This window comes from Phodopus roborovskii, unplaced genomic scaffold (assembly GCF_943737965.1).
Source record: "Phodopus roborovskii unplaced genomic scaffold, PHOROB, whole genome shotgun sequence".
NCBI classification, from domain to species: domain Eukaryota; kingdom Metazoa; phylum Chordata; class Mammalia; order Rodentia; family Cricetidae; genus Phodopus; species Phodopus roborovskii.
Window position 1 is genome coordinate 12,260,566 of NW_026126448.1, and position 11,072 is coordinate 12,271,637.

Below are 11,072 nucleotides of genomic sequence, written 5' to 3' on the forward strand. Positions count from 1 at the left end.
AGCATGCACTCCAGCCTAGCATCTGTACTCATTTGCTTCCCGCCTAGGGTTGCAGATACTGCTTCAAGATTTGCATAGCACAACTGTTGTGACATGCACATGTGGCCTTAGCTACTCAGGGTCAGAAGGGTCACATAAGCCAAGAGTTTAAGCACCTTCCCACCCTCCACAACTGATATGACTTTACAAAAAAAAAAAAAGCATAGTTTAAAGCTCCAAGGCAGGAGAATCAATGAAAGTTTGAAGCAGCCTGTTGTACATAGTTCTAGGTCAGCCTGAGTTACACAGTGTAAAGAAAAACAAAACAAAAAACCCAAGTGCAAGGGTTATTAAGGAAAAAGAAGTGAAAAATAGTTTTTTTTTTAAAAAAAATGGATGTGGAAAGGAAAACATTCAGAAGGTTTACCCTGAAATGTGTGGGTCCCAGTGGCTGTTTACCTACCACTACCTCAGAGCTGGGTAAAGTTAAAGATTGTCCCAGCATCTTTAATGCCCTCTGCAGTGAGGCTGCTAGCTAGTGGTCAAAATGCTGCTTTCCCAGCGCCCCACATTCACAAGTGCACAGATATAAATGTGGTACATATGTGGCCATGCAGATTATAAACATTACCTAACATATTTTGCACATACATGGATACACACAGATTATAAATTATAAATGTATATGTTCTATGTTATATGCACGCGTGCCTATATCAGTGTGTCATTGGTGACTTTTGTTGATTTTACATGAGCTCTGTGCTGATACTGAGACGTGATTTAAAAGATTGCATCATTCTCAGATCTTATTGGGAAAAACCCTGAGATTCATAGACTTTGATTAAGGCTTTTCTATTTGTCCTTTTCTTGGTTTGCTTAGGCCAAGCTGGTCTCAAACTCACATCTGCTTGCCTGTCCTCCCAAGAACTGGGATTAAAGCAGTGTGTTTCTCTTAACAAAATGGCTTTGCTGAACGGCCTCATGAGTTACAAGACACCCAAGGATGTGAGGGAGTAGCAACTACTATCAATCATTTTAGGTGGTTTATAGTGAAGTCTTCATAATGTGAGGTAGTATTCCATTCCTGTTGTAAAAATGGGGAAACTAAAGCATAGAGAAGGCAAACTGAAGTGCTGGAGTTAGAAATGGAACTCTGTTTACAGAGTCTCTACCCTTAAACTAACGCGTGACCTTGCTGGCTTAGGAGTGGGGGCTTGTTTACGTATGTAGGGCAGAAAAAGGATTCTACAGTTCAATTTGGAAGCATGCATACTGTCATTTTTTTCTGGGAGATGGACATTGTACAGTCATTGTACAGACATTGGAGAATCTGAGGAGATCTGCAATAAATGAGCCTGCTTACCCTGGCGCATAGTTCATATGCCTGTTTATTTGACCCTAGGAAATGCCTGTAAGGCAGTATGAAACATTTTGATAGGATTGGAGTTTGGCTTTTATTTTTGGTGCCAGGGTGAGGGTGAGAGTAACATACTCAGGGAGGCAAATGCTTGCTTTCTACCTTTATGCTACATCTCCAACCTGGGACTGATTTTTAATACAATTTTCCAAGTGTCTTGCCTGAAGCAAGCTGGTTTCTTGGCTGATGGTTCTGCACCAATACCTGTAGGTAATGGGGGGAGGGGCTTATTTCACCAGCGTTTTCTCAACATGCCAAGACTGAGGAAAAGCCTCTACATGTGTGAACTGCCTCACACCCAGACTTTGCTGTGGAGACAAGGGCTCTTTCCTGGTCTGGGCAGTAAATAGCATGCCTGCTTTTGTTTGTCCTGTCTGGTGCCTTAGCATCTGGCCTCTAGGTGGCGGTGTTGTACTATGTTAGTGCATAGTTTCTTGGCTCTGCCTGTTTGCCCAGTTTTTGAAAGTTACTGCCTATACTAACTCAAGGGATTGCCTAACTTAGAGACCCAAAGATTTTCTGAAGTCATCCCTCTGGGAAGATATTCAACACTTATCTGAGAGATTGTTTGCAGCTTTCTCATTTCAACAAGGGTTAGTTAGGATGAAGGTCACACCATCCATGAGTGTTAAGTTACAAAGGGTCCTTAAGATCCGAATTCCCCTAGGAACCAGGACCTGCTGTACTCTTAGCTGTTTGTTGTAGATGTGTTGTGAGTACCCTAAAAGACTCCCATGGGAAGAAGTGCCACAGGTTTAAATTAAAATACCAGCTTTCATCACTTTCCTTTGCCTGAAATGAGGTTTACTGAAATTATTTCACACTTGAACTTGAGAGAGAAAAATCGTAAAGGAAAAGGCCAGCATCATGTGACCTACAGTACCTGCCTTCTTCCAGGGCTGGTCATCATTCTAAAACCTGTGCTGTGACTTTGTTCTGTGAAGACAAACTTGAGAAAATAGATACATCAGTGTACCTCCAGATCTGTTTAATTATAATTTAGGATATTGTGTATGCAGCAACCTCAGTTAACTCAATGGGAGAGACACACACATGAAGGTAGAAGGGGCCTCGTTGGAAAAAAGAAAGGGTTCAGAGGGAGGGAGACAAGAGAAGATAGTGGGTGAACATGAACAAAATACATTTTACATCTGTATACATATTTTGTTCATATATGTATATATACACACTATATATGTATACATATAGAAGATGGTAAACACGAACAAAATACATTTTATATCTGTATACATATATAAATTGTATTTTGTTCATATATGTATATATACAATATATATGTATGCGTATATATATATATATATATATATGAAGTTACCAAAATAGAAACAATTACAAAGGACAGAATGAGGAGCTAAATGATAGGAAACCACCTTCACCACCACCACCCCGCCTCCCAGACTTCAAAGCAAGCTCTTAAAGTGTCAACTTTCTCTAAAAGTTTCTTTCACTCTAAAAAACATCATCTGAGCTACCTCAATCAAACATCAAGGCATCTGGGAGGTGATTGATTGGGTTTCTCATAACCACCTACAGAAGCATGGACTGTAAAAGCAGAAAGTTAATATTCTGCAATGCTCTTTTTCTGTTTGTTTCTTTTAAAATTATTAACTTGGCTTTGTGTGTGTACCTGAGTGTATGTATGTGCACCATGTGCATCTGAGGAGATCAGGAGAGGTGTAGGGTCCCCCGGAACTGGAGTTATAGATGGATGGTTGAGAGGCACCATGTGGGAGCTGGGAACCAACACCTTGGTCCTCTGGAAGAGTAGTAAGTGCTCTTAACTGCTGAGGCATCTCTCCAGCTCCTTGTGTTCCTTTCAAAATCGAGCCTTTCGGGTGAGCTGTGCACATCTCTTTCAGCGTCCTCTCCTGCCACCATCAAATCGCCACACTGCATTCCAGGTAATGAGCCAGCTCAAAGGGAATGGTAATTCATTTGAGCAAACCAGGCCTATATTGTTCCAAAAAATGCAGTGCCGGAATGCTCTGTATAGAGGCTTTGTTCCAGAAAAGGCTCTGGCTTGGCAGCTTTGGGAGATGGGCAGAGAATCAGCCCAGAGCACTAACAACCTTTTTTCTAATGCCTGTCTTGCCTTTGGAAATGGGTAGGTTTGTAATTTCCATGCGTGGAGGCTGCCTTTGTGCTCCAGTGTTTCTCTTTTTGGGTTAACGTTTAAGACAGAGCTTTTGGGTTCTGTGTTTCTACTACATGTCCCTGTGGTAGCCTCTTGGCAGAAATGGGATAATTGAGAAAGGCACAATGTTTGGCAAAAAGGACCTCTTGTGGGGGATTGTGGGGGATTGCTAGATTGCAATAGAGATATCCTCTGACCAGCTGTTTGAGATGAGACTGGCTGGCACCACACTGAGAACTGTCCAGACTTAGACTATGTCAGCAGAAGAGAAGATGCTACGAGGCAGGAAATGCTTTCTTACCTCGCCTTAAACCCTTTCTTACTGGGTGGTGCACTCCTTTAATCCCAGCACTCAGGAGGCAGAGACAGGTGAATCTCTGTGAGTTTGAGGCCAGCCTGATCTACAAAGCAAGATCCCAGGACAGTCAGAGCTGTCACACACAGAGAAACCCTGTCTCAAACAACAACGACAATGACAACAACAAAAAGAAAGGAAAAGAAAACCAGAGTGATAGTGAGGGTGGGCTGAGGCACTGAGCAAAGCAGGCCACATGCAGGGTGGGCTTAGGTCAACTGGTGGAAGGACATGGCTGAGAGGACAGTTAGGATGTTCTTGGCAGATAGTGGGGGAAACCAGATGGCTGGGAAGGATTGTTTACCACCAAGGTTCAACTTATAAACCTGGAGAGTGAGGACAGACAACAGGCCCTAATTTTGCCTAGGGATATTAGTGATCTCGGAAGTCCTTCAAGCTAGAGACCTGGGTTACCGTATGTTCCTGAGTATATGTATCTATGTGTGTGTGCCTCTGGAGCTCTCTCTCTCCTCTTTCCAGGAGTTACTTGTTTTTTACTTTTTTTTCAGGTCCAAAATAATGGTCAGAAAAATACTTGTTGAACTAGTATGTTCATTCCCCCTCCTCCTCGAGTCTAACCCCAAAGCTCCTTTTTTTAGATTATTTTCTTTTGTTAAAAACTGCAGAGTTGAGTTGGAGAAATAGCTCAGTTGGTAGAGCCCTTGCCTAGCATGCACGAGGCCCTGGATTCTATTCTTGGCGTTACATAAAATTGGCCTTGGTGGTATACATCTGCAAGCTCACCATGGGGGAGGCAGGTGGACCTCTGAGTTTGAGGCCAGCCTGGTCTACACTGTGAGTTCCAGGTTGGCCAGGGCTACATAGTGAGATCCTATCTCAAAGGAAAAAAATCCAGGTTAAGTTCTAATGACAGTTCTATTTTTATTATTATAAGCAATAGTTCTGAGGGCCCCACTCATACCTCTTCTTCCTCCATCCAGTTGAAACCATTGTTAGGGTCTACACTGCAGATGAGGGACCAGATGCAACTAGAGGAGGAACTTGTAAGAACGTATTTCCAGGTGTGTGTGTGTGTGTGTGTGTGTGTGTGTGTGTGTGTGTGTGTGTGTGTGTCCCATCTTAGTGCTGAGATTAAAGATGTGTGCCACCACAACCAGCTCCATATTGTTAGAATGTTCTTTTCTTTTTCCCATATTTGTTAACTTTATTGGCAGAGATTGGACTTGAAAGCTCATCTGTCCAATGCTAGAGCAAAGCCCTACCTTCTTGGTGGCAGAAGGACTTGGAACAGTGCATCTTGGAACTCTTTGAGGTAGCTACACCACCCAGGGTAGAGGCCCAGTGTTGGTCAGCAGACAGCTTTTTTTCTTGGTCACAAGGAGAGACCTGTGACCAAATTAGGTGTTCTCAACCTCTCTTGTAATTAGGGGTTGCAAGTTCTAGCAACACAGGAAGGATGAAGCAATTCAAACTGCTTCAAGGTCCAGCCCCAAGTCCTGATCCCTCTGCCTACAGTGTTACAGATGAGCACAAAATGCTAAAACTTCAGTCTCCATGGAGAAGGACTCAAGATACCTGGATTTACTGTTGAAGGGCTTAGCCCAAACCCTCCCATTGGATGGATGTTTGCAGGGCAGATTTCTCTGGAGGTGAGCCTTCAAGATCAAGGGCTTTGTTACAGCAGCTGGTCTTTGCATGACAGATATACCTGCAAGCTGTATCCACTGTATGGATCATGATCCTTGGTTTGGAACTCAGGACTGTAGTTGATGGGAAAGGAAACAATCACGGCCAATAACCCAGGCACAGTGGTGCCTGTAATCTCAACACTCAAGAGGTGGAGGCAGGGGGATTGTGAGTTCAAAGCCAGTTTAGACTATACAGATCCTGTCCCCTCAATTTTTTACTTTTATTTTTAGTTTTCAAAGGAATGAACTGGGAAGATCCAGTTTTTGTGTCAAGTTAAAAAAAAATTCAACAATGACATTAACTCCTTGACCAGAATTTCTCAGATCACAGAATTTGAAGTCTGAGGTCAGGGAAATGCTCTTTAAAATAAAATTCTAGTGCGGTGGCTTCACCACATGAGTATAGGGATCGGTGGGCAGGGCACAGGGTTCCTGAAGCCCCTGAACTTGTGTGCAACATCCAGTGAGCAGGCTAGCCGGAGCCTGTTTAATCTCCCTTGCATTCAAAGGATGAAGTGCTAGCTTTTAGTCTATGTGTGAGCTGTTTGGGAGGTTCCTCTAGACCAGAAATACAAAATCAGACTTGGCTGCACGTTCGGGATTTTACATTTTTTTTTTTTTTTTACCTTGAAGTTTCCAATTCAGCCCCTATCTATGTAAAATCTATAAAAGGAGGGTTTCTCTTAAAACTGATACATTAGCACTTGTCACAAGTTGAGCAAGTGCAATAGTCTGGGGGAAGGAAGTCATGAGTCTAAAACCAACTGTCCTGTGGTCAAGTAGAACAGTAAGCTGATAGTCTTAGGGACCAAGGCAATCTTCTGCCATCACCTCTTGGCCAACAGCCTCTTTTTCTCTGGACCTTTGAGTCCTTTGTCAGTTTGTTCAGGTCCCTAGCTGGGTTTTTTTCTCTAGTGAGCCTTTAGACTCTGCTTTTCCCTTCTTGATTTCTCTTCTTAGTAGGTCTCCTGGACTATGTCTCTCTTTTCCTTCCTCCCTTTCCTCCTCCCCCCACCCTTTCTCACTCCCTCTGTGTTTGTGTGGGCCAGATGTTGCTGTCTTTGTTTGAGACCTCATTGTTTGAGACTAAGACTTACTGGACCTGGAGCTCATTGATCCAGCTAGACCAGTGCAGACTTCCTAATACTGCGACCCTGTAATACAGCTCCTCATGCTGTGGTGACTCCTAACCATAAAATTATTTTCACTGCTGCTTCATAGCTGTAATTTTGCTACTGTTATGAATCGTAATGTAAATAACTGTGTTTTCTGATGGTCTTAGGTGACCCCTATGAAAGCATCATTTGACAGGTTGAAAACCTCTGAGCTAAACTATCTGGCTAGCCACTCCAGGGATCCATCTGCCTCTGCTTTCCCAGTGGTGAGGTTATGCTGCCACACCTGACTTTTTTTTTATATGGGTGTTGTGAAGCCAAATTTAGATCTTCATGCTTACAAAGCAGTTTATCTAGTCTCTACTAGGTAGCCCAAGCTTGCTTAGACCTACAATCTTCCTGCCTTAGCCTCCCAAGTGCTAGGATTATAGGTGTACACTACTGTGTCTGGCTCAACCCCTCTTTTGATGGTATTGATGTTTTCAAAATTTTATTAGCATAAGGTAATTATGCATAATAATGGGTTTCATTATGACATTTTCATACATGCAAGTAATGTATTTTGATCATATTGACCATTGTCTCTCTTCCCACTTCCACTCATCCCCTTCTCTTTCCCAATCAGACCACTTTCTAGTTTGTCTTTTTTTCCTCTCTTTCCCTCCCTCCGTCTCTCTCTCACTTCTTTTTTCCAGTTCTTTGTGTAGCCTTGGCTGCCCTGAAGTTTGCTCTGTAGACCAAGCTGCCTGCTTATGCCTCTGGAGTGCTGGAATTAAAAGCATGAGCCATCACTACCCAGCTAATCTATGTCTCTCTCTCTCTTTCTTGTGCGTGCGCGTCCATGTGTGTGCCTGTGTGTGTGTGAATCCATGAATTCATGAATTTAATCAATTATTTATAGGTGCTTGCTGAGGGCTGTTTATGTGAGCATGTGCGCCTTACCAGTGGCTACACCACTGAAGAAAGCATCTTTTCCTCCTGAAGGAACCACTAACTGCTTATAAGGCCTCAGGGAGGGGTGGTTCTTCACAAGCCCACCCTCCTCCATGACAGAACGTTGTGCAGTTAAAAACAAACAGCTATGGAGAGTCATCCTATACTCAGATGTCTGTGTCCTACAACATGCCATCCCTTCCTTTGGCTCTTATATTCTTTCTGTCCCCATATCCCCGGTGTCTCATGAGCCTTGGAAGGCGGTGGTCAGAGTGTCCCACTCAATGGTCTCCTGTGGTGTTCTGGTGCTGTGTGTGTAATGAAGTCCTGGAACCGTTAGCTCTAGGAGGAAAGGCAGGGCCTGGCACCCCCCACCCCCACCCCGTGCTGACCTCATAGTTTGTCTCCCACTGTGCATTCAGTCCAGACCTCACTTCACTGAGCTCAGGGATGATGGGACCACTATAAACAGTACTGCCAGAGGTGGTTCCTGTCATGGAAGACTGCTTAGGAGTCGTGACTTCTGGGTTCTGCCATGGATGACGGTCAGGCTCAGTCACAAGTACTGATTGTCTCCTGTGGGCTGGGGTAGAGCCAGATACTTATTCACACATCCATGTATTTATGGAGTGCCTACTGGTTGCAGGGCTCTGTTCTGGGCTCTGTAGATATATCATATATATATATATATATATATGTGTGTATATATATACACACATATACATATATATGTATTATATATATACATAATACATACATACATACATATATTGCAGTGTTGATTGAATTTCATCGTGATGAAAGTTAGGACACAGAGGAGACAGTGACTCCAGAGAAGTGACATGGCTTCCCTGAAACCATGGAGCTGGTGAGTGACTGTGATCTGATTCTGAGCTGCACAGGCTTACTAACCTACCAAGAGTAGTAGGGAAAGCGAGCTGGGAGAGGGGACTGAAGAACCGTGTTGATTGTGTGTTTGTGTTTGTGTAAGAACGAAAGCTTCTTTCTGTCAGAATGTACTATAAACAAAACAAGGAAAACTAGGAGATATGTTTGCCACGCATAATAGACAAAGTTAATATTTTTATACACTTTCACAAATCAGTAAGAATTGCACGCCAAAAATAAAACAGGGGAGGGTATTAGTATGTGATACGCATGGATAAAGTAGAAGAGACCAAAAATATGAAGAGCCATAAACTCACTAGCGATAGAAAAAATGCTAATTAAGATAATAAGCGTTCTTTCCCCTTTATCAAGTGGGCATCTTTTCAAAGGACAAGACGCCATGTTGATGGGATCTTTCAGACAAGCTTCAGCAACCAATTTTAGGATGTTCTTAAATAGATCGATTCTTCTACTTTTTTTTTTAAAAATAACATAGATTTGAAAAGCTTTATAACTTTTGGGGTTTTTTTTTTAACCATATTAACAGCATCTTCCAGTTTTTCTGGAGTAAATGAATATGTATCCTTTTTATAATTAACAATATACATATATTCATTTTTTAAAAAGATTACAAAAATAGAAAAGAAAATGAAGAGATGTTTGTTGGTTTTACACGTATCAGAATAAGGTTTTCGACTCAGTAGGGGGCAGAGTCTATCATCTGCTGTTTCCTAAGTGTCACACTGTCCTTCCTTTGTGTGCCCTTGCCTGTCTGTCTCCTTGTGGCTGTCATTCTTTTAGCTCCTGATTGGAGCCCGGTCATCAGTGCCTGGAGTCCTGTGCCTGGGGGGCACAGAGCTCATCCCATCGTTGTTCATGTCTTCACTAGTGACATGACCCAATCTTGCTGACTCCCCAGTGTCTTGGGGTCACTAAGATATAGTGATACCAGGCCCATCCCCCTCCAGCTAAGCAAGGCTGCCATGTGACATATTGTCATTTAGTGTTGAGGACTACTGACCTCAGACTGCATCTAGTCACTTTGCTGTGCCCAGGCCTCAGTGGTGGGACAGAACATAGGCTTGTTGAAATAAGTGCATTTGGCCTCCCAGCACTTCAAGAACAAAGGGTCAAAGTACCTGCGCACGCATGTGTGTGTGTGTGTGTGTGTGTGTGCGTGCGTGTGTGTGTGTGTGTGTGTGTGTGTGTGCGCGCGCGCGTGCGCGTGCGCCCCAAGTGCCAAACAAATGCACATGAGGCATTAGATGTGTACCTGCTAATCAGTACATTGCCGTTTTCTTGTAAATTCTTGGGTTGTGACAGCTCAGAGTACCAGGAGTTAGTATAAGGGTTATTGTGAGAATTTCAAAGCAAGATGAATTTTGATTCACTTAACTGAACAAAGAAATATGTTCCATGGCATTATATTGACAGGAGCAATAATTATCCATCAAGGATAGTGAACTTCCTCATCGATGTCACTGTGTAGGCAACCGATAAATACAGGATGAATGAATGCACTAGAAGCTGGAAGCAGGGCAGGATGGCATCTCTCACTTCCTACTAGTGTCTTGTTGGACTCTCCAGCCCCTTCAGCCCCTTCAATGCCACTTGGCATCACTCAGCTTTCACTTGGGACATTAAGTTGAATGTCACTGTTTTGAGGGGATGCTGTACCCAAGTGACTGGCAAACACTAAGTAATCTTCAAAGTAAACCAACTTGTGGGCTGAGACAGTGTTCAAGATTGTTCATTAAAGAAAACCTGGGCCCATGTAGAAGGGCTGTCACTGTCACTCTCTCTCTCTCTCTCTCTCTCTCTCTCTCTCTCTCTCTCTCTCTGTGTGTGTGTGTGTGTGTGTGTGATTTGTTGTTTTGGGCTTTTTTGCTCTTTTTGTTGGGGGTGGGGAGACAAGGTCTCATGTATTCTAGGCTGGCCTCAAACTCCGATGTAGTTAAGGATGGCCTTGGACTTTTAATTCTTTTGCCTCTACATTCGAGTTATAGGTATAGGTTATAGGTACCACACACACATTATGCAGTGCTGGTGGTCAACCTAGGGCTTCCTGCATTCCGGGCAAACACCCTGCCCACTAAGTCCCATTCCCAGCTTCTCCTAGCGGTTGTTTAATTGTTCATATGCCAGCTTTTACTTCCACGCAACACTCCTCCCCCTTCCCTTCCTCCTCTGACTGAGGACCCGGAGACACAGGTGGGAACCCCCATAACTTCTCTGCTTGCATCTGCTCTGTAGGCAGGAATGGGAGTGTGAAAGCAAATGTCACTGCTGCAGCCATAATTTAAGACGTCCTTTGAAAAAAAATTCCAATTTCATCATTTCACAGAAGAATAGATCAATATTTCTACAGTTAAGAGTTTAGTTAAAAACCCTGCTGTGCAATGAAATAATGCATCTGCTATTGGCGTAGAGCGACTGGGATGTTAATTCCTTGGTTTTGTGTCAGTTAAGGGCAAATTAGCCTTCCAGCACTAGTCATGACTCATTATGTCATTATGTAGAAGGCACTTACTGTACCTCCACTACTATGCAATTTAGATCCAATAAAAATTGTGACAGCGTT